The sequence below is a fragment of the Macrotis lagotis genome, chromosome 1, assembly GCF_037893015.1.
Source record: "Macrotis lagotis isolate mMagLag1 chromosome 1, bilby.v1.9.chrom.fasta, whole genome shotgun sequence".
Taxonomy (NCBI): domain Eukaryota; kingdom Metazoa; phylum Chordata; class Mammalia; order Peramelemorphia; family Peramelidae; genus Macrotis; species Macrotis lagotis.
Window position 1 is genome coordinate 856276153 of NC_133658.1, and position 24377 is coordinate 856300529.

The following is a 24377-nucleotide window of genomic DNA, read 5'->3' on the forward strand; positions in this document are numbered from 1 at the left end:
TGGATTTGAACTCGGGTCTTCCTAACTCATGACCCAGAAATTTCTTCATTGTACTTACCTAGCTGCTTCAAATCTGTCTTGGAATTTCCCACTACCACACCTTTGTTCATGCCATTCTTTTTTTTTTTTTTTTTGCAAGGCAAACGGGGTTAAGAGGCTTGCCCAAGGCCACACAGCTAGGTAATTATTAAGTGTCTGAGGCTGGATTTGAACCCAGGTACTCCTGACTCCAGGGCCGGTGCTTTATCCACTACACCACCTAGCAGTTCATACCATTCTTAATGTAGATTTAAGAGTCCTTGGAGAGAATCTAGTCCAATGTCCTCATATTTCAGAAAAGGACCCTTGAGAAAATAAATACTTTGTCCAAGGGAACATAGCTAGTAAGTATCTGGGCAAGGATTTGAACTTCAATTTAGCACAATTTCCTCAAGGAATATCTTCTCTATTTTTTTTTTTTTGTAAGGCAAAAGGGGTTAAGTGGCTTGCCCGAGGCCACACAGCTAGGTAATTATTAAGTGTCTGAGATGGGATTTGAACCCAGGTACTCCTGACTCCAAGGCCCGTGCTTTATCCACTTCGCCACCTAGCCACCTGTCTTCTGTATTCTTTAAAGCTTAATTTGAATGTTGTCTTCCAGGAAGATTTCCCTGATCATCACATTCCTCCCCGACCCCCATTTTGTAGTGCCCTTTCCCCAGCACTTTTCTTTCTTTACGCCTCTCTTATGTGCAATATATCATGTATTAATTTACATCATAATTATTGTCTATGTGTCATATTCTCCCCTAAGAAACTGTAAATTCCATGAAGGTAGAGAACAACGCTGTTACAAAGGTAGGGTGGTTGAGATTTTCTAACACTGGACTGTCAGCACCCACAGGACTTTTCCTCCCTGTGGTAGTCTAGTTGTTGCTGGCCCACTCCTTGTGCCCCATAGTCCTCTGTTGGTCTGCACAGCTCTGTGACATCCTGTTCTCTCCTCTAGCCCCAGGCCACTCTGCTCTGAGGCCCCATTACCATGATAACAAGCCGGGTTCTCTGTGACACAGGCTGCCCAGACACAGTGAACTCTGCTCTCCCCCACCCCTGCTTCCTATTAATTATGTCTCTGGCCTAGACCTTATTCATTTTCTCTAAGCATCTTTTGCCTCCCCCAGCACTGAGCACAATGAGCAATCTGTATACAGTAAATCCTTAATCAATCAGGTGTTTATTAAGTACTTATTAGGCTTAGGCACTATACTGAAACAGAGAATGAAACAAGTTCTATTCTGAAGGAACTTACATTTTAATGGGGGGGACTACAAGATAAAATAAAATAAAGAAAAAATAAAATACCTACAGAAGAAACATAGCATGGATATAAAGTTCATAAACACACACGCATATATACAAAGTAGTTAAATACAAGCAGTTGTTGTTTGTCCTTCGTTTTCAAAGAAGACCATGACATCAGGGAAGTGTTGCCATGACAGGCATGTGAATTGGATTTGAGTGAAGGGATCCTGGGCTAAGTCATCAGCCTCACTTTCTCCTCTGGAGTTGTCTGAGTCCAGTGGCTGGATATGAATCAGGATGACTGGAGATGACCCTGGATGAGAGGCAATCAGCTAGTAAGAGTCAAATGTTTGAAGCCACATTTGAACTCAGGTCCTTCAGAGCTGACATTCTATCCATTGTATTAGCTCACTGCCTAAATACAAGATAGAGATGGGGTCAGGAAAGGCTTGATATGGAAGTTGATGTCCGAATTTCATCTTAAAGATGATGATATGATATAACAACGAACATTTATATAGTGCTCCATACTTTGTGCTCAGTACTTTACAATTATCTCATTTGAACCTCACAACAATTCTTGGAAGTAGGTACTATTGTTATCCCCATTTATAGATGGGGAAACTGAGGCAAGCAGGGATTGTCATCTCTCTCTCTCTCTCTCTCTCTCTCTCTCTCAATGGAGAGGGACTCCATTTGTTGAACACATGAAAAAGAATAAGGATTTTAAAAGCCTGGTCAGAGTACTAGGCTATCTATGTGAGGTAGCTTTGAGTGACTAAGATGTCCCTGTAATTACCCACCTGCACACAGCCAGCGTGCCTAGATTTCCTCACATGCAGAGGAACCAAATAGTTGTGACATTCTAATGGACTGATGAGGGAACCTGTGATACACAGGAGGAGGAGGAAGAAGAGGAAGAGGAAGAACAAGAGGAGGAGGAAAAATAGGGGAGGAGAAAGGCAAATGAGGGGGCAGAATGGAAGGGGAGGGGAAGAGGAGGAGGGAGAAGAATGAAAAGGGGAAAAGAAGAAGATGGAGAGGAAGAGGGAGTAAAAGGAGGAAGGTGAGAAGAAAGGGGAGGAAGAGGAGCAGGAAGAAGAGGAAAAAGAAGAGAAGAATGACAAGAAAGGGGAGAAGGGGAAAGAAGAGAATGAGGGCAAGGAGGGGAAGGGGAGAAGAAAGAAGAGGGCAAGGAGGGGGGGAAGGAAGGGAAGAGGAAGGAGAAGACAAGGTGGGGAAGGAGAAAGAGGAGGAGGGAAGAAAAAGAGCAGGAGAAAACAGGTAGAAAGGAAAGTGATATCAGAGAACAGAATGGGTTCCCTAGGAGAAGAGAAATCCTCTTTGAGACTTTGACCAGGAGTGGTGGCATCACTAGCACAGGCTCTCAGGGGAGGGGAAGGGGTGGCAGGGAGGGTTTCTTTTGGGGTACTCTGTGGGCCTGCTTTGTCACTGAGGTGGATCCTTGAATTCAAGGCCAAGTTTATAAGTGAGTGTGTGTGTGTGTGTGTGTGTGTGTGTGTGTGTGTGTGTGTGTGTGTTGAGGGGGGACTGTTTTAGGCTCTGATCTTGAAAACTGACCTTACCCCTCACTTTTCCCCTCCTCTCATGGACTGAAATGAATACTCTGCAGTCCTGAGTCCTGAGCCTGCTCTTTTAGCATATAAGTCATTGATTTATTAAAGAACTAGGGTAACCCCCCCCTTAAGTTATTATTATTATTGAATATTTCAAATGATCCATGATATTGGCATTGCCAAGGCTTCTGCCCTGCCTTAGGTGATGGCTTGATGAGTCACTGTGGCCAAAACATCCATGTCCTGGTGGCCAACCCACTGGTGATGAACCTCCCCCATCTTGGCTCTGCCGGTCATTGGATGACAGACACCCAGACTGTTACCAGGCTGTACTTGAAGCTCTTCCAGGCTAGTAGTGCCCGGTAGAACTTTGGCTCTGTTAGCAATGGCTTTGAGAGAGCTCAGGGTCACCTCCCTAGCCTGCTGCAGTATGAGAATGGGGGGAAGGAAGAATGGGAAGGAAACCCTGGAAGAGAATCATTCTTGTTTATGATTATATATGCATATGGAAAGTTCATTATAGTTATAATGTGCTACCACGCCTACCCCTGGGAGGCAGGCAGGGCAGGGATTAGAACAATAATAGTTAGCTTTAAGGTTTGCAAAGTGCTTTACATATATTATCTCATTTTATCCTCACAACTCTGAGAAGCAGGTGCTGTTAATATCCCCCCCTTACAGATGAGGAGACCAAGGCTAAGGGAGATTACATGACCACCTCAGGAAACAGGCTGAGTAAGTGTCAGAGGTCAGGTTAGAATTTAGAACTTCCTTCTTCCAAGTTCAGCACTCTAGCTACTGAATTATCTAGCTGCCTAGGTTTTTTCAGCATCATTTGGAAGTTGAGGGAATTGAGGCACAGACCAGAATGATTGACTTGAACAAAGTTGCACTGATTATATTGAAGTAAGTCAGGCTTCAGAGAAAGACATTGCTTTATCCTTCTACCACCCCTCAAAAGATGGTTGGAAGAGAGGGAGACACTGGTGATGCAGTGAAGTCCTCCTGAAGTCAGGAGGACCCAAGTTCAAATGTAGTCTCAGTCATCAGGCAAGTTCTAGCTGTGACTTGGACAAGTCACTTAATCCCTATTGCCTCAAATCCAGAGCCATCTCCAGTTGTCCTGATTCAATTCTGACCACTGGATCCAGATGACTCTGAAGGAGAAAATGAGGCTGGTGGCTTAGTACAGTAGCCCGTGACTCAAATCCAATTCACTTGCTTGTGATGGGATCATGACAAGGCCTTCTTCAAGAACAAAACATCACCATCAGGAGACATTGAAGGTAGGAGAATTAAACAGAAAAGACACACCTTAAGGGATCCTGGGTCAGGAAAAGTTTGAACTCTGGAGGTGGGGAAGAGAGTTCCATTTCTGACTGCCTCTGATGTCCTGAAACTTTCATCCTTTTTCTTGGACCTACACCTCATTTGGTACCTCCTTAGGCCTCAGAGAGAAGCTCTCTTAATTCTAGGGAATTAGGTGGGTCTCTGAACCTGAAGTGGTGATTAGGAGGAAGAAAATGCACAGGAGACAAGACCCAGGAGGGAGTCTCAAGCTCCTGGGAGGTAGGGAAGGCCAGGAGCCCAACCTGATGTCACAGAGAAAAATTCTAGAACCCTCCAACTGGGATGAGTTTTAAGATTTTTTCAAAGGAAGACCCATTCACTTCAAGTAGGTCTGGAAGAATGTTGAATGAGAGACTGAAAAGAGATGCTATATGAGATGAGAGAAGTCAAGGTCAGTCCATATTGGGATTACCTTCCATGCTAACCCCTAATTTCAACTTGGCTGAATTCATCTCACCTTGTTTGGCCTCTACTCAGTGGCTCTGGCTCCTTGTTCATCCCCAGCCCTTTCCTAATCATTGGATTCTAGGGCCAGGAGCTGAGAGCACATCTGTGCCCAGCAGGGGCGGCTTGTGCCAAGATCAGTCTCAGAGGCTCTCTCTCATCTGTCTCCCTTTAAGAGTAACAAATAGGAAGAGTCAGTTCAGGACCTGAAAGGGAAGAAATTTCTTTAGGTCTTTGATGCTAGTGGGACTTGGGGATTCCTAGGCTTGGGGATGATACCCCCAGCCCCTAAAAACCTGGGCCTGTGGCCCATTGTATCTATGTCTAGCATACTGAGTTCCCACCAGTGGGGCAGCCAAGTCAGACTAGTTGGCACACTTCTCATACTTCTGCTCTCTCAACTTCCAGAAAAGACACAGGACTAAACCTTAGGATCCCTTCCTAACTCCCTCCAGACTCAGTTGCTGGGTCATTGACCCAGGTAGAGATAGAGATTTGGATGACTTCACTTCTTGTTTTCTTCATCTTGTTCTCAGTCCCTGGCCCCAGAAAGCATGTTGGGTCTGGACGATCAGGTCTAGACAGTGGTAATGCCTCAAAGCTGGGAAAATGAGAAAAAGTCAAGAGTCTGGATTAGGTCTATGGAAGGAGAAGGTATGTGACTGTAGGACTAGAGAAAAAATAAATAATCTGAGACCCAAAGAATGACTGGTGATTAATGGAGAGGTGTCAACCAAGACAAAAGTCTCTAGTGAAGTATCCAGGGGTGCTAGACTCCCCTCTGCTTCACATTTTGATCAATGACTTAGATGAAGGTTCCCTTGTTAGGTTTTTTCAAATCTCCAAATGACATGAAACTGGGAGGAATTGTAGACAAGTTGAATGACAATCAGAATACAAAAAGATGTGAACAAACCAGGATATGGTCAAGTTCTTTTATGAGAATCAGTGTAAAGCCTTATATTTGGGATCAAAAAAAATTAATTGCAATAATATAGGGTGAGAGAGGAATAGCTAGGTAATAGTTTATGAAAAAGATTTGAAGGTTCAAAGTGGATTACAAGATCAATATGAGTCATCGGTGCCACATAGCAGCCAAGAAATCACTGCTCACTTGGACTTTGTATTAGAAGCATAATGTCCCAAATAAGGTATATATATATTAGTCAGACCACATTTGGGGTCTTGCGTCTGAGTCTGGGTATAGAAATTTACAAAAAGTTATTGATTAAGTGGATTGGAACTAGAAGAGGAAACCCAGGATGGTAAAGAGACAGGAGACCATGCCATAGGACAGGTAGTTGTTTCAAATGAAATATAGCCTAGAGAAGTTAAAATCAATATTTTCAAATATTTAAAAGGCTAATATGGAAGAGAGATTAGTCTTATCCTGCTTGGCCCTAGAGGACAGAACTAGGAGCAATAGGGTCGCATAGCAATTAGAGCTGTTCAGCAAAGGAGTAGGCTGCTTCTGGGATAGTGGTTTCCCAGTCCTAGAGGTCTACCAGCAAGGCAAGATGACCATTAACTGGAGATGTTTTAAGTGGGTGGGGATTCTGTTCAGAAAATCACTTGGTCCATTTCAGCTCTAAGGGTCTATGTTCCCACCCTAAACTAAGAACAGAAGGCCAAGTGGAGTCATCCTTCCTTCCTTCCTTCCTTCCTTCCTTCCTTCCTTCCTTCCCTCCTTCCTTCCTTCTTTCCTTCCTTTTTCCATTCATCTTTCCTTCCATCCCACCCACCCATCCATCCATCCATCCATCCATAATAATATAGTCCCTGACTTAATGGAGTTTCCATTTTACTGGAGGGAGAAGGAAGAGTATACATAAATAAATACAAAGCAGTTAGGGAATGGGACAGCAGTGAGTCACTCTGCCTTCTTTCAAAGATGTGTTCAAAATGCCTACAAAACTATCTTTATGACCATAAATAACTGACTTTTCTCTCTGTTTTTAAGGGACTGATTTTGAGGAAGCCTCCTAGTCTGCCTTTGTCTCATCTAGGAGGAGCCTCAAGAAGCCCCATTGTGGGTTAGAGAGTGCAGTGACTGGGGGTGGGGGGTGGGGGGTGGCGGCAGAGACCTGGACTTTGGTCTCTGTTTTCTTGTGTCTAAATTAAAGGGGAGAGGAAATCCATATTCAAAAACCATATTCACAGAGAGGAAAGTGTTTGCCCAAGATCTCCTTGCTGAAAGCTGACTCTCTTTACTTCCAGTTTCCACAATTTTAGGATTTAAATCTGGAAGGGGCATTGAAGATTATCTTTTAAATAAAAACTTTTCATTTTAAGAAATAAGGAGACAAGGCCCAGAGAAAGATGAGACTTGTCTAAACTCCCACAGTAGCTGAAACAGGATTCAAACTCACATCTTCTGTCCTCAGATTTAATGTTCATTCCACATTGTACTACAATCCAAAGGGAAGAGCTGTGGGAATGAGGGAGGAACCCAGAGGCCTGTTGCCTCCCAGCTTCCAACCCCACCCCATTGTTGAGAGCAGTTTGGAGAGCTGAAGGGTAGGCACTTTGCAGAGAGAACAGCTGCCAACCCAGAGCCTCTGGGAACTCTGGAGGCAGGGCCAGCCAGCATTAATTTAATTGAGTATAGGATTGTCTACAGGACATGGGGAGGCTCTTCTTCCCTCCCCCCCAAAAAAACCCTTTCCCTTTTCATTTTTCCCCCTTTCCCCACTCATTCTCCTTTGATTCATTTTATGCAAAAGAGTTCAGGAGTATATATTTATATTTAGGGAGTTTTCTTAAGGACTGACCTAGATGTAGAAGAGGAATTGAGCACCCTAGTGTCTATAGGAAAAGGGTTGAGAAAGGGAGGCAGGGGCTGACTTTTTTGAGTGTAAATTTTAGACTAGGCCTTGGAGCTATGATGATAGAAGGCAGCCTGGACTTGGCCTCATTACTTTTCTTCCTTCCCTGCCTCCTCATCTTACTGCTCTCACTAGCATCTAACTGACTGAGCCCTATTCTCCCACCCCTCATATCCCAGTATTGTCAGTGTTCCTCTAGCTCCCTAAAGCTATTTCCTTTCTCTGTCTGTTCATCTCCTCTCTCTCTCTCCGCCCCCCCCCCCCTTCTCTCTTCATGCTTCATCCTGGTCTTTGGTCCATCATTTCTGTGGTGGAAATGTTCCCTTCCTTGTCTCTGCTCTGACTTATAGCTCTGTTTCTCTGTCTCTTCTCTGTTGCTCTCTTTTTTTTCCCTTGCTTTCTTTCTTTTTCTTTCTTCCTTTCTTCCTTTTTTTTTTCTTTCTGCTCCTGTCCCTGTTTCATCTCTCTACTCATATCTCTGTATCTTTAGGTACCAGAAGAGATTTCTGGCTAGAAGAGAACATCTGACTAGTCCCATCCCCCTCATTTCGTGGATAAGGAAATTGAGACTAAGGGAAGTGTCTTACCCACCTTTACAGCAAAGAGCAAATCTGGATTCACATGCATTTGAAATTCAGTATTTTTTCCAATACATTATGGCACTGTCACCTCTACCTCAATCTGGCCACTTTTCTCTCTTTCTCTGTACCTGTTTGTAGCCCGCCTCAGTTTCCATCTCTGCTTCTGTCTCTGTTTCTGTCGAAGTCTCTGGATAGAACTCTATGCATCCCATCCAAGGGTTGAGTCATCCTTCCCCTTCCCCCACCCCCAGCAAGACCTCCCTGTGAGTGGCCAGGGAAGCAGATGGCCCATTCTCTCTGCCAAAATGGAAAGAGGGAAAGGTGTGGGGGAGGGAGGAAATGGGGAGGAGCTCCCTTATAGGAGTGTCCTAAGTGATGGAGAGTTTGGGTCTCATAGCCTGGACCTGAAGCATGAGCTGACTAGGAAGGCAGGCTTTGCATCCCTCTTGCATCCCTCTTCCTCCCAACCTTTCTACTCACCCCACCCCCCCATACTTTTAACTCTGTCTATTCAAAATGCTCACTGAGGGCCATGTCATCCTTCCTCCACTCCCCACCCTGGGGAAGGAAACATTTCACTTCCTGGAGGGACCAACTTTGATAAACTGACCTGGACCAGAAGGAGAGTTCCTCTCCTAGACACATTTTCACCAAGATCCTTCTAGAGAAAGTAGCTGTCTTCTTCTGAGATCTAACCCCAAAATGATTTTTAATAAGGAGAATGGGGGGTGGGGGTTCAGGCTTAGGTGAGAGGAGGGTGACATCTTGTGGGTGAGATCCCTCAGGGCTAATTAGGGCTGGGTGTGTGTGACAGAAGCAGGGGGTGAGGCCTAGATCTAGTCTACCTTTCCCTGACTCCCTTTCTCCTGCTCCATTGGCACAATTTGGGAAGTATGGCCTTCTCTGTCTCCCCCTCTCAATTCTCCATTTCTCAGAATGGCTCTGCCCTCTTGCTATTTGTCTCTTCCGCTCCTGTTCTGCATTTCTTCTTTCCTGCCTCTTTTCAGTGTTTCTGTCTGTCTCTATGACTTTGTGTATTTGTCTCTGACTCCCGGTTTCTTTGTTTTGGTGTCTCCGGGTCTTTGTTTCACTCTGCCTGTCTATGCCACCTCGGTACCTCTGTATATCTGGGGGTACCTGGCTCCCTCTGACCCATTCTCCACTGAGCCCTTTCCGCCCCTCTGTGTCTGTCTCTCTGTCATTTCTCTTGTTCTGCCAGTTTCTCTTCCTCCCTCATTTCTCTTCCTCTGTCAGTTTCTCTTCCTCTGTCAGTTTCTCTTCCTCTGTCAGTTTCTCTTCCTCTGTCAGTTTCTCTTCCTCCGTCAGTTTCTCTTCCTCCGTCAGTTTCACTTCCTCTGTCAGTGCCTCTGTCACCTCTGTCCATCTCTCTGTGACTGTTTCTGTTGTCTTTGCTAATCTGCCTCTGGGATTATCTCCTGTTTCCGTCTCTGGATCTAGATCTGAATGCTAGGAGCCTGTGGAGCTGTCTGCCTGTCCGTCTGTCTGACTTTTTTATCCCTCTGCCTTTACCTCTCTCCTTTTCTTTGTCTTTGGTTGTCTCTGCATGTCTCTATGACCCTGCCTCTTCTCGCTTTTCCTATCTCTGCTCATCTCTGCATCTCTGGCTATGCTGCGTGTGTGCGTGTGAGTGTGTGTGTGTGTGTGTGTATCTCTGTCTTTGTCCCTGTCTCTCTAATGCTCTCTCAGTCTTTCTGTCTCAGCCTCAGTGTTTGCCTGCCTGCCTTTCGTCTTTGCGTCTTCTCCCCCCTTTTTACCACCCCCCTTCTTCCGTCCCCCCACCCCCTCCACCCTTCCACCTTCTTCTCTCTCTGCCCAGGGAGAGGCTCCGCCGCCCCCGCGTCTCTCCCCCGCTCCCCGCGTGCCTGTCAGAGGCTGAGGGGAGGTGGGGTAGGGGGGGCTCCCTGTCAGTCTCCGGAGCGGCTGCTCCGCGCGCTTCATTAACATGCAAATTAGCGAGTTGTGACTGGCTCTGTCTGGGCTCAGGCTCTTCAGCCTGGCCGGGGGGCGGGGGCTGCGCCCGGGCTCCCTCCCGAGCCTCCTTGGAGATGGCAGTACTGCCTCGTAGGCTGGCGGCGCGGGCGAGCGCGCGGGGGCGCGGACACACACACACACACACACACACACACACACACACACACGCTGCACCCAGATACGCAGACATACCCACACTCTACAGATGCAGCTACACACAATCCCAGTCTCCTACCAACACAAATCCGCACACCGTGGTCAGCCACAACCATACCCCCTCCTTTCACAATCACAGACACCTATAAACTCAAGTTCGAATCAAGTCACACAAGAATGATCAGAGGTGCACAGAAGTGCACAATCAATCACACAGTCACAGACATGCAAGCACACAGGTCTAATAACGTTTTGTCCTTCATTTTCCTGTTTTTAAGAAAAAATATTTTATTTGTTTTTCCAGTTCCATGCAATGTTAGTTTCTGTCCTTCATTTTCGAAGAGAACCATGCCATCAAGAAGGTGATGCCATGATAAGCACCCTGAAATGAATTTGAGTGAGGGGTGTCTGTGCTAAGTGACCAGCCTCACTTTCTCCTCCAGACCATCGGTCCAGTGGCCAGATTTGAATCAGGACCACTGGAGATGGCCCTGGATGCCAGGCAACCAATGTTAAGTGATTTGCCCAAGGTCACAGAGCTAATAAGTGTCTGAAGTCAAATTTGAATTCAAGTCCTTCTGACTTCAGGGCCAGTGCTCTAAACACTGTGCCATCTTAAATATATATATGATCACACAGAGACATAGGCAATCACCTATTAAATACTGCACATCTATACAATAACTCAGTTCTAGACACTCAGCTACACACAGTTCAACTATTAGTTGAACTATACACCATTACAGATAAAATTATACACACATGCACACAAATTTATAAATGCACATATGTCACACATACAGACTCACATACACATAAGCACATCACACAATTCCCAGTCTCCCCCCCCCCCCACAACCCATCCCAACATTGTGATCTGTCTCCTCTTTCATTCCTTGACATCCTGTGGCCTCTCTGCTGCTCTTGAATATGGGTAGGAAATTCAGCATTCTGAAACCTAAAGGTACCTCCCCTTAGTTGCATCTCCACAGGCTCTGAACACTCAGACCTAGCCCATGCATTAGATGTGCCATTCCTGGCTGGGTCCCAATATCCGGAGGTAGGGGCCAGCCATGGTTGGGAATAAGCCAGACTGGATAGGAAAAGGAGTTGTGGGATAGGATTTGGTTCAGTCTTCAATGATCTGGGGAGGTAACAAGTCGCTCCCTGCCCACTGCACCCCAGGGGTGGGATGAAAGTGAAGAGACCTCTGCAATGGGTCAACCTAGGGACTTCACAGAATTCCAGAATTTTTCCAGAAGAGAAAACTGAGGCCTTTAGGGTAGAAGAAACTCTATAGGTTAGTTTAAACCCCACTTTTTTTTTTAGGTTTTTGCAAGGCAAATGGGGTTAAGTGACTTGCCCAAGGCCACACAGCTAGGTAATTATGAAATGTCTGAGGTCGGATTTGAACCCAGATACTCCTGACTCCAGGGCTGCTGCTTTATCCACTGTGCCACCTAGCTGCCCCAACCCCACATTTTCTTATTCCAAATCTGGAACTTCTATCAGTATATCACTTTCTCTCTCCCTCCCTCTTCTTTTTTTTTTTAAGTTAGACACAGGCCAGAATCTGCCCAGTCCCTTGATGACCAGTCCTCAGGGTATGATTTTTCTGTTGCTATGATCTTCAGTGAAGAGTCCTCATGGACCTGGCATAGGAGAATGGGATGAGGACAGAGAGAGTAAAGTCACTCTGTCAACTACTCTCAGTGAAACAAGGTCCTCCTTATTTCTCTTGGTTTATATGACCTTAGGGAAGTCTTTTACTCTTCCTGGGTCTCAGTTTCCTTAACTATAACTTAGGCAGTTGAATTATTGTCTAAGCTCTCTTCCAACACTAAATCTATGATCTTCTGATCCCAGGTCAGGAGAGACACTAGTCCAGACTTCATGAACCTCTGTCTTCAAAGAAGTCTGGAATAGTAACAGAGAGATGGACTAGGAATCACAGCTCTACCTTTGGCTTGAGCAGGTTATATCTTCTCTTTGGGTAGTAGTCCCAGATTCAGTTTCTTATCTAAAATTATGGGGAATGGCAATTATGGGGGAGTGAAGAGAGTGTTGGTCCTACCTCCAGAAGATAGGAACTCTAGCCTTCCCTCTGCCATTTTCCTGCCTATATGACCTTGGGGAACCTCATGTACCAAATCAACTTCAGTGGTTCTCTTTTACCTTCAGGACCAAATATAAAGTCCTTTGTTTGACTCTGTTCCTCACAATCTGACTCCTTATCTTTCCAGCCTTCTCACACTTTATTCCCATTCATGAATTCCACAACCCAGTTATGTTGGTCGACTTGCTGTTCCTTGCACATGACAACCCATTTCCCACTCCCATGCCTTTGTACTGGCCATTCGCCAGGCCAGGAATGTTCTCCCTCCTTATCTGGTAGGATGACATGCTGTGGGATGGTATTTTGGGAGTGACATTCTTCCTAGAGCATCCACCCACCTGGATACAACTGTTTAATCTCTGGCAGCCCTAACTGGATTGGTCTCCTTCTATCTAGGTTCACACAAACACACACACACACACACACAAAACAACCAAAATACAGATATAGATACCCAAACATTCACAAGTTCACACTGCAAACATACACACATATACAAGAACAGCAAAACCACACAGATATACACTCACAAGGACACACAATATATGTTCATATATTGCAAAAACAATCAGACACATAGAAATCTACTCCTACCCCTGAGTCTCTTCCTTTCCTCCCAGAATTTCTCTCTCTCTCTCTCTCTCTCTCTCCCCTCCCCTCCCCTCCCCTCCCCCCCCCTCCCCTCCCCTCCCCTCTCCTCTCCTCCCTCCCCTCCCCTCCCCTCCCCTCCCCTCCCCTCCCCTCCCCTCCCCTCCCCTCTCCTCTCCTCTCCTCTCCTCTCCTCTCCTCTCCTCTCCTCTCCTCTCCTCTCCTCTCCTCTCCTCTCCTCTCCTCTCCTCTCCTCTCCTCTCCTCTCCTTCCTCTCTCTCTCTCTCTCTCTCTCTCTCTCTCTCTCTCTCTCTCTCTCTCTCTCTGATTACCCACATCCCCACAGGAAGATGTCATCTCTCTAGGGAAGCTTTGGGAGGTTTCTAAACTTGCCTCTGTCTGGTCTTGTCTCCGAGAAGATGTGCTCACCAACTTTATTTATTCATTTGACAATATTTATTAAGCACCCTCTCAGAGTAAAGCCCTGGGTTCTTTCACCTTACCTGGCTAAGCAAGACCAGTGAAACCCATAGGACCTTTGGTTCTCTGTGTAGTTCAGTGTTGAGAGTGTCCTTTTGGCCTTTTCAAAAATGTACTCTCTGGGGCTTCACCCTCTGCCTCTCTCTGCTTCTATCACTTTCTCTCTGGTCTTTATGCTTTTTAATCTCTGCTTGTCCTTGTCTCTCAGTCCTAAAGTCTCTGTCTGTCTCCATTTCTTTGCCTATATCTGTCTCTTATTCTCTGTCTCTTTATCTCCCCATCTCTCTGTGGCCTTCTCTCTATCTCTATCTTTATCTTGCTCTCATCTACTCCAAACCTCTCATCCCCACCTCACCTCAAGCTCCCAGGGCAGAGGAGCAGGTGTGTTTGGAGGAGATTGGTGCAAGGTGATGGGGGGTAGGGAGGGGGGAATGACGGGACTGTACAGGACTAGTTGGAAGAGCCAGCAGCTTCACTTTGGTGTGGCCTCCACTGCATGGGGACAAAGTCAAATTGGGGCAGGACCCTGGTCTTGTCAGTCTCAAGAGGCCGTGGGAGTTCCACATCCCAGTTTGTGGGCTGGGGACCCTGGTATCAGATGGCCCAGGACCCAGGAGACCCACCTGCCTCTCTCCTTGTGACTAAGGGCAAGGGGAGCAGGTGAAGGCCTCTTGGGGCCTGGCTCCCCCCTCCCCAGGGAAGTCGCAGGTGAGAGGAGAGAAACATGCAATCAATACTGTTAATTGCAAAGGAGATGTCTGGCAGAAATAAGGTAGCTTTCTGCTTCAGTGAATACTGTTACAATCAAATTGTCCACAGACAATTAGCTGAGTGGGAGAAAGAAGAATTAGATTTCTAATTATTTTCCTAGTAAAAGCCTAGCTGGACCCTGGTGGGTGAGGGACTAGCTTCCATAGAGTCCTAAAAGCTTCACTGTCCCAGCTCTATCTGGATCAGGGCAGCTCTGGGCGAAGAAGAAGGTGCTACCAAGTATTTTTTGCCTCCCTCCTCTTGGAATGATGACTCTGGAGTGTCAGAGGTCCTGGATTCTAACTCTACCTCTAGTGCTGATTACAGGATCTGGGTGACCTTCCCTTTACTGGGTCTCAGTTTCCTCATCTGAAAAATGATAGGATTCGAGTATGTGGGCCCCGAGGTGATCTCTTCTATCTCAAGATCCATAATCATTTCTGACTTCTGTCTGCCCAGGCACCAAGCACTAGGGGAGGAAAAGATTCTGAGCAAATGGCTCTCTGGGTCTCTGACTAACTAATCTTGTGGGACCCTTCCAGCTTATTTAAATGGGTGCGGGTCCAAAGGCAAGAAACCTAGAGTCAGAAGATTGACTTTCCCTATGACCTTGGTTAGTCCCTTTCCAACAGGGGTTTCAGTTCTATCAGAGGAAAACAAGGGACTTTAGTGAGCTGGCATTTAGTGCTTCTGCTAATTCTCTTGCTCTGACATCTTGTGTCCTGAAAGATTGACTTTCTAAGAACTAGTTTGTGGCAAGGTGGTTGAGGCTTCTTAGTATGACCCAGTGGAGTCTTCATGACTGGCATTGGGGAGTCATAAGAACATACACCTAGACTCAAAGATACATCTAAAAGCAAAGGACAATTTATGAAAAAAAGAATTAAAGATTGGCAAGGAATGAAGGAGGTTGTTCTAGTGAGATTATCCAGTTGGAAGCTGTAGGAAATAGAATTCCCAGCTAGAAGGGACTCTAAGTTCAATGATCTCATTTGTCGTATGAAGAAACTGAAGTTCAGAGAAGGGTCATTGACCAGGTCACAAAGGTATTAAATAGCATAGTCTGGATTGAAATCTGTGATTGCAAGTCCACTATTCACAAATTTATCATGGAGTCAAAAATAAAATCCAGTAGTTGAAAAAGTCTATAGAATGGGAGTTCTTCATCTTTTTGGGGGGTGTCCCAGACCCCTTTGGGCAGATTGGATAAGTCTTTGGACCATTTCTCAGAATCATACTTTTAAATACACAAAATAGAATACATCAGAAAACAATTCTATTGAAATACACTGTTATCTACACACATTTGCATAAGTATTTTTTAAAATAAAAATTCACAGACCCCCCCCCCCCCAAATTGAGAGGCCCTACCATAGAGAATGCCTTCTATAATTTCCTTTCCTATTTGGTCATTTACTCTATAGTTTCTCTGACAGGGGTCATGCAGCCTCTGTTTAGTTACTTCCAGTAGTAATGGGGAGTTCACCACTTTCCAAATCAATGCCAACAAGCTTTTATTACAAGTGGAGTAATCTTTGCTCTCAAAGTGCTTACTTTATTAAGAGAGAGACAATGTATACATATGTAAGCATATACAGAAGACATATAAGATGATCAGGGATGTGCTGGTAAATGTTTTAATAATCATCTCTCAGAATAAAGTGTGACATGCTTTTAAGTTTAATCAGCATTATTAACATTTTCTCCATCACTTTCTTACATTTGGAGTCTAGACAATCAACAAAACAATAAATCAAATCCTAATTTGTAGCATTTGCAGTTTTTCCTAGGTATAAATAAATGCTCATCCTAAACATGTTACAATCAGCTCTCAGGATCTATTAGAATTAGCTCCATTGAATTACTGAAAATGATACGAGATGGTTTCATGAGGGAAGATACTGCTGAAGTGGGGGTGGGGTGGATGGGTCTTTAAAGTGCAACCTGAGCTAAGGAAACAGGGATTCCTAGAAGTGGAGGTAAGGAGGAAGAACCTTCCAGACAAGGGAACCAGAAATCCCCTTTCATTGTTGGATGAATTGTATGGTTAGAAAGTTCTTCCTTTCACTTGAAATTGGTCTTCCAGTCATTTCCGTCTCCTCTAGTGCTACTCCAAGGGCTGTCATATAGGAATAGCACAAGAAGCCTAATTCTCCTTTCATTTAGAGGTTTGTGGATTATTAGGGTTGGAAGGTACATAAGGCTTCAAATCCATCTTCATTGCAAACATTGAGTTAAATGGTAGGAACAAAAACACAAAATGAAAAACAGTTCCTGTCTTCAGGGAGTTTACTTTTTTGCTGTGAGGGTTGGGAGGGGAGAGATGTGCGATTTAACAGGATAATGAGGATAACTTCTTCATTTGAAGAAATGTTTTATTGTTTTCTTTTGCCTTTTGTGACTCAGTTGTGTCTGGAACCTTCATATCCCTCTCCCCTCCCCAATTTATGAATTCTCTCCTGTAGCTATGAAAACTGACTAAGCTCAAGTATATACAGTAATTATATCAGACAAAGAACATAATATTCAGCCCCACTAGACCCTCAACTCCCTTTCTGTTGTGAAGAAGGGATTCAGTTCCTTCATTTTATAAATGGGAAAGTTGAAGCCCTAAAGTGCTTCCTGGGCAATCATCTCTGGATGAGCTCCTTCCTAAAATGTGACTCCCAGATCCAAACACATTCTTTCTTATGTTACTTGACCCAGACAGAAATATATAGAACTATTATTTTCCTTATTTTATTCCTATAATTGTGAATTAAGATCCTATCTTTTGGTTTTGGCTATTAAGTCACATTGCTGACTCATGTTAAGTTTGTAGTTCATTAAGACAGTCAGACCTTTTTTTCATATGATCTGTTGTTTAGCCACATTGGTCCCAACCTGTATTTATGCAATTGGTTTTCCAATGCAAATGTAGAACTCTAAATTTTATCCCTATTTATTTCAGGAGGTTATGATGAGATGAAGTTAGACTTGAGGAAGGTAAAGTAGAAATGATGAAAAGATCACTCTCTGGAGAAATTTTGACCTTGATCGTAGAGACTGAAAGAATTGTGTATTCAAAGGGAGATAGATGAAAGGATTCCACCCAGAGGACTGAATTTGAGATACTGCTGGACAGATTCATCCAAGTAGAAGCAGAAAATAGCAAACACTAAATCCAAAACTGGACTCTGTTCTATTACCTTGGGATTGATTACCTTCTTACTCATTTGCTAAATTGATCTAAGGTTCCAATCTGACCATATCCTTGCCCTTACTCAATAATTTCCAGTGGCTCCCTTTGACTCTCAAGATCAATTAGAATGCCCTTTGTTTGGCTTTTAAAATCTTTCATAACCTGGACTCTCCCACTCCTTCCTCATTTCTCCAGTTTCCATTGGATTCTTAGTATAAGGTTTGTAGAATCCTCATCCCACCCATTCCACCCCTTTCTTATTCAGACTTTACCACCTTCTTTCTGACATGGAATCCTTACTTCAATAAGAAGACAAAAATTCTGACCACAAGGAGTTTATATTCTAATGAGAGAGATGACATATATAAATAGGATAATGAAAAATAAAAGTGGAGTGATTGGAAGATAAATTTAGAGGGAATACCATCAATATCTAGGACCAGGAAAGGCCTCTCAGAGAAGATGATGCTTGAGTTATCCTAAAGGAAGTCAGGGAGTCTATACTGGTATGCAAATTATTTGGAATAAGAATTAATTTTGATATGATTTCATTTTGTGACAGCACTGGTCCATTCAAATGTGACTCTGGTGACATTAGACTGTTTCATAATGTGTAATGTTGACCCTATGAATCTGAATCGAGCTGGTTTCCCCTTCTTTATTTCATTCCCAGTTTCTTGGGAATTTTGTGCCATATACATTTTTATCACACTCTTTTTACTATGTTTTTAATTCTGAGAATTTGAAGAAAGGATATTATGCAAAGAAAACATGGAAATGCTTTAGCTCTTACTTAAAGAGCACACTATTAGGGATAGTGCAGTTGCTGTTGGTGTGGAGAATTCAAGGATCATTCAAGCACATAATGAAATAGGATCAGTCACACTGAAGCACAAAGAAAAGTACAGTTAAATTGAAGAGTAGTGCGAAGAACTGACAAATTATTGGGACAAAACAGCCTAACCAATCCTTAAAAAATATGTCATTCTCCCTTCAGAAAAATCTGACAGCAGAGAGAGTCCTCTATTGCATAGTATCGACCTCCTGAAGTTGGAAAAACATCAAGGAGACTAGTTTTTAAAACAAACTAAAACAACTATGATGTTGTGAAAAAACTATGCTATGAAGAAAGAACACTTGTTGTGGACCAGACAATACAAAGTCTGGAGTACTGAAATGGGGGTGGGGCAGGGAGAGGAATAAATTTTGCTGAGGAAACTCATTTTTTCATTCAAGATCATACTAAAACCATTGTCACAATTCTAGATGAGTAAGTGGTATTAGATGTGAAGTTCTTTTGTCAGACCATAAAATATCTTTGTTGCTGCTGTTCAGTCTTTTCTTTCTCTTTGTGAATCCATTTGGGGTTTTCTTGGTAAAGATTTTGGAATGGTTTCCCACTTCCTTCTCCAACTCATTTTTCAGATGAAGAAACTGAAGCAGAGTTAAGTGACTTACCAAGGGTTACACACCTAATAAGTGTCTGAGACCCAATTTGAACTCAGGAAGATGAGTCTTGCTGTCTCCAGGCTTAATACTCTATCCACTGTGCCTCCTAGCTGCTCAAATAAAATTGTGACTCAAACACATATTTAGGACATTTTTAATTTACATTGGGCCTGGCAGTCTTGCTCCCATTGAGGGAGTAATAAACTCTGATAACTACATTAATATACTGAGAAGCAGAAATGTTCCAGAATTATAGAATTTTCCAAATGGAGATGAACTAGGGCAACTTGATCATGCATCATGTCATACATCACAAAAGGTTAAAGAATTTTTCTAAGATATGAAGATAAATATATATCCATGACCCAGGAACACTCTTGATTGAAACTCCATTTAAAACCTATGGATGAAAATAAAAATTAGACTTAGAAAATGGATAGTTTAAAAAAGTATGATTGCTACCCAGTATAATAAAAGTGTGGCTTCATAAAGAGTTTACAAATATGGGTTAAAATGTTGTGAACTCAATGGCAAATCAGGTAAAACAAGATGTGAAACAAAGGGGTATATATTTCATTTTAAAGGTTTATTTTAAAGGTACAAGAAGTTGTAAGGTTTATTGAATGTCAATATGTTTCATTATTTTATTTTTAATCTCAGTTAAATTGTATACCACTGCTGGATGTTAGGAGAGAGAGAATTCCAATTATGTAGAGAATTCAAATTAAGGGCCAGAGATGATATGATGGGAGTAGTGTAAAGGCTGATATGGCTAGATCTTGGTGTGTGATGAGAGTAGGAGGTAAGAAAATTGGAAAGGTAGGAAGGGGCATGGTTGAGAAGAACTTTGAAGACCAAACAAAGGATTGTGGGGTAAGGAACCAATGGAATTTATTAATTAGTGGAACTATCTAGTAAAAAAAGTCTGTGCTTCAGGAAGATCCCATTGGCTGCTGAATAGAGGATGAATTGGAGTGGGGAGAGACTTGAGGAAGGAGAAGGTCATCTTGATAACCCAGGTGAGAGGTGATGAGTGTCTAAATGAGAGTTGTATCTGTGGGAGTGGATCAGAGGGCACACATGTCAGAGATGATCTAGAGAAAGTAATGGCAAGATTTGGCAACTGATTGGACACCTGGGATGAGTGAAAAGGAGGTGGGAATGGAATCAAAGTTGCCACTCTGGGGGATTAGAAGGATGGTGGTACCCTTGACAGAAGTAGGTAAGTTCACATGAAGGAAGGATTTGGGGGCTCTCCCAAATCCATACCTTTGAATTCTTGTTCAAAACCCTCTTTCCTCTTCCCTTCCCCCATTCCCTTCCTCAAGGTCTCATTTCCGCAAGAAAGACTTTCAATATGCAGATACCTAATGAGCTGTCTCTGAGGTCCTTAGAGGCTGTCCTTCATTCTATATATTTTGAACTTTATGTTTTAGTGTCTCCTTCAGATTGTGAGCTCCATGAGAGCAGGGACTAGTTCTTCCCCTTCTATGTCCAGTCTCCCAACTGTAAGTTCCCTGAAGACAGGGTCTGACTCTGCTTCTCCTTTGTTTAGTCTCAAAATTATAGATTCCTTGAGAAAGGACTAAATCTAACTCCTTTGTCTCATCCGAAGACTTTGTAGATCTAGGATGAGGAAACATGGCTCCTGATTCCCTAGTTCAGAGGTTAGTTTTTTTTTTAAACTCTCTGGGACTCCTTTAACTCAAAGCCCTGTTTGCTGGGCAGCCACGATTCAGAAAGCTTCTCTCTGTTAAATCTCATAATTAGTCACTCCCCATGTCTAGGCTTGTGTGTTTCTTTCTCTCTAAACCTTTCAGCTCCAGACCCAGTTCTAGTAATAAATTTGCTATGTGACTTTAGACAAGTCATTTCCTTTTCTGGGTCTTACTTCTGTAAAACAATGAGATAGGGTTGGATAATAGGCTTAGACCTGGAAAAGATCTGAGACATCATCAGGAAAAGCTTCTAAACCCTTTTATTTTACAGGTGAGGAAATTAACAGGTAAAAATTACCTATCTGGGGCAGCTAGGTGGCACAGTGAATAGAGCACTGGCCTTGGAGTCAGGAGTACCTGGGCTCAAATCTGGCCTCAGACACTTGATAATTACCTAGCTGTGTGGCCTTGGGCAAGCCACTTAACCCCACTGCCTTGAAAAATCTAAAAAAAAAATTACCTATCTAAGCTCATCCAGGGAGTCAGGAACTGAATCAGAATTTGAACCCAGATTCTCTTTGACTCCAAATCCAGCCCTCTTTGCACTATATCACATTACTTATCTTGAGCTCAAAGGTTCCTTCTTGTGATTTGATGACTTGATTCACCTGCCAGTTCAGCCAGATATAAAGTGTATGCACTTAGGTCCTTTGTGTCTCTGAGGCTCAGTTTCTTCATCTGTAGAGTGGTGGTACTAGGTGTTTGCCCAGAGGATCTCTCACAAAGATTTGTTCCTGGGCCTCTGAATTCTTGTCAGTTCTGACATTCAATCTTCATCTCTCTTTGGTCCATAATCAGGGACCTCAGAGGAAGCACTAGTAAGTTTAGCTCTCTTGATTTCTAAACTCCCGAGGGGAAACAGATTAAAAAAGGGGAAGGAGGGGCTAGAAAGGTAGGATGGAAGAGGGGAGAGGAGACAGGGAAAGCTTAGAATCTAAGGTCAGCACCAGAACTGGAAGAGTAATTTTTTTTGTCCCCATCCCACACCTCCTATTATATTTAATCCACACAGTCTAGCAAAATGTAGGCTCATTGAGGCCAAGGACTATGCCATCTCCCACCTTTGTATCTCCAATGCTTCTCTCAGAACCTCAAAAGTAGTGCTTAATAAATTTGGTGGAATTAAATTTCCCTTTCTCCTGAGTCCCATAATGATAGGAAAATGGAAAGTTATTAACCAGAAACTAGACAGAGCCCATCAGATTTGGGACTATAGGTTCAAAGCAGATGCCACTTGGATTCTCAGTGCTTTCTAGGATTGCTTTCAGTCACTCTGGGGCAGGGATTTTTTGGAGGGGTCAGTCACAGCTCAGAGAGGAATAGGAGCAGTTGGTGGTCACCCAGCTCAGGAATGGGGATGAGAGAGAATCTTGTTATTTCCAGATTGCTTCCTATATAGCTCACTCATTTCAGTCTTCAGTGTTGGGGTTGCTGCCTGGATGCTAACCCTCCACTCACAATATACATACAAACACCAAAAATGAAAAGAGAAAGTGCCAGGTGTTCTCCCCCCCCCCCCCGCCCCAGTTCTTTCCTCTTTCCCCATGTCCTCCCATGACTCAGCTGCCTGCCCGGTGATCTGAGGACAAGAGAAGCCCAGAGTTTCCCTCCCTCTCTGCCTCCTTCTTTCTCTCCTGCCCATTGCATGAACTAATGAATTCCTCAGCCCTGAGAAGAGGCTGAGTGGCCTCTGAGCCTACGTGAGGGGAATGGCAAATTGGCAAATGGGGTATGGGAAGCAGCTCATCCTGAGCTCTGGTTAGGAGGAGAGCTGGAGCTCCCCTGCCCCTTTTGGGGGCTCTATCTGGACCTAGCCTGGACCAGGTCACCACTCAGGGAAAGGGGGGCTCCATTCTACAATCCAAGCTAGGTCTGCTGTCCTGGAGACTAGTTCCCTGGGGAGACTTGTGGGGGTCACAGCTGGAAGTCTAGTCCTCTCAAGTTCAATGAAGAAACTGAAGATTTAAAAGAGGAGGACACATATTCAAAGACATGATAGGGAGAGAATTCCTCATCATTATAATTGCTCAAGCAAAGAATGGATGACTGCTTGTCAGGGGGGATTCCTACTCAGCTAGATGGCCTCCAAATTCTGAGGTTCTTTGGATTGATACATATTAATTGCATGACCTTGGGCAAGTCACCTATAAAATAAAGGGGCTCCACTTCCCTGGGACTCATTTTTCTTACCTGTAAAGAAGGAAGCTTAAATGACCTGTGAGGTCCTTTCCAGTTCTAAGTCTATGATTTCAGCATCAAAATCACCCTGATCCTATATGAACATAAAATGAGAAGTAAGATGATAAAGGAGGAGCCTAGATAAGCGATGGCATATACTACATATCCTCAGGGGACATACATGTACATAAAACTTACATGCACACATAGAGGTATGCATATGCAAGAGGTTCATGCATAACCCCAGGCCTGGACATAAAGTGAAAGCTCCTCCCCCCTAACCAGTTAGGGGTCAGTAAGCTCTAGAGAGTGGGCTTACATGACCAAGGTCTGGGTCCTTGTCCAAGGTCAGGTCCAGGTCCTTGTTCAAGACCATGGTCAAGGCCAGGCCAGAAAGGAATGGCAAGACCGAGTCCAGTCCCAAAGAATGACCGGAGGGACAAAGATAAGGCAGGCAGCTCACCTCTCTATCTGGGTGATGGGAGCCTGAGAACTAATATAAATAGATAGACGAGAGGTTTGTGAGTGTCAGCTGAGGGAATCATCTCCCACCTCACCCTGCTGCCTCCCTGAATCACTGTCTAGTCACCAGTAGCATCAGTGAACAGATGGCAATGAAATCCAAGACAAGTGAGGATATGATAACCTAGTAGCAAGTTGATCTCAAGTTCAAGTCCCTTGAACCAAACCAACTACAGGTGAGAATGCCGAACATTTGTTCAGCAGGAGCTCTTGCTGGGCTATTCAAGGGATCTCTGAAAAAAAGAATGACTGATGGAAAATGACTGGAGACGGAAAATGTACTAGTATTCCCCCAAAAAGGAAGGACATGGAGTCTTTAAAGTAGAGGTTAGCATGATTGCTTTTTTTTCTGACAACATTCTCGAATGTGTTATTAAAGAGGGAATTTATGAGGATTTACCATCTGTTTTACCATTGCACCCTGAGGACAATGGGACCTTTCTGTCTGACTTGCTGCAGAAGCCTCTGATATGTTGTCTCCACCATCAGAAGATGCACTTCTTGAGAGTAGGGACCATCTCCATTTTCCTAATTGTCCCTGCAGTGATTAGCACAGTACTTGGTGCTACTGTAAGTGTGTTGAATGAATGTTATTTCCTTCCTTCCTTCCTTCCTTCCTTCCTTCCTTCCTTCCTTCCTTCCTTCCTTCCTTCCTTCCTTCCTTCCTTCCTTCCAAAATGAATCACTAACAACCAACATGGGGGTCCTCAAGATCCATGAGTTGTACCATAGCAACCTTCTTCCCTTTTCTGGGAAGCAAGATTTCTAGCCTGATAGGTTGAGGAACTATTGAAAACACAGGATTAGATGAAGAGCTGGAAAGGATTTCTGACACTATCTAGTCCAACTCCCTCATTTTATAGAGGAGGAAACTGAGGCCTAAAGAGATTAAGTAACTTTCCAAGGGTCACAAATGTAGTAAGTCAAAGGTAGATGAACCTAGTCCTTTTAACTCCCCAGAGCTCTTTGCAGTTCGACTTCTTTAATTCCATTGTCTAACTGAATTTCTGAAAGGCATTGAACAATCTTTCATGATATCCTTGTAGATGAAGTAGAGAGATATTGACTGGATAGTAATAAAATAATTAGGTAGATTCCAAACCTCCTCAAAAGTGGTTATGAATAGAGTGGCATCTACTTGGAAGTGTTTAGTGGAGTGCCCCAGAGATCTCTCCTGGGCTCTGTGTTC

At 43.8% G+C, this 24377-nt stretch overlaps 2 long non-coding RNA genes across 4 annotated transcripts in view; one reads left to right on the forward strand and one right to left on the reverse strand.

Annotated features, from left to right (window-relative positions):
• The window catches only part of LOC141490895 (uncharacterized), a 30676-nt gene extending 26287 nt beyond the window's left edge, over window positions 1-4389 (reverse strand). Inside the window, exon 1 of the long non-coding RNA XR_012469387.1 lies at window positions 4173-4389. This is a non-coding gene — a long non-coding RNA (uncharacterized LOC141490895). The remainder of the gene's footprint in view (window positions 1-4172) is intronic.
• Window positions 4390-4523: 134 nt separating this feature from the next.
• The window catches only part of LOC141490898 (uncharacterized), a 37861-nt gene continuing 18007 nt past the window's right edge, over window positions 4524-24377 (forward strand). For 2 of the 3 annotated variants that reach the window (XR_012469390.1, XR_012469389.1), the window contains exon 1: window positions 4524-4599. This is a non-coding gene — a long non-coding RNA (uncharacterized LOC141490898). Of the gene's footprint in view, window positions 4600-5188; window positions 5307-24377 lie in introns of all 3 variants that reach the window. The other variant, XR_012469391.1, reaches the window with a different exon arrangement.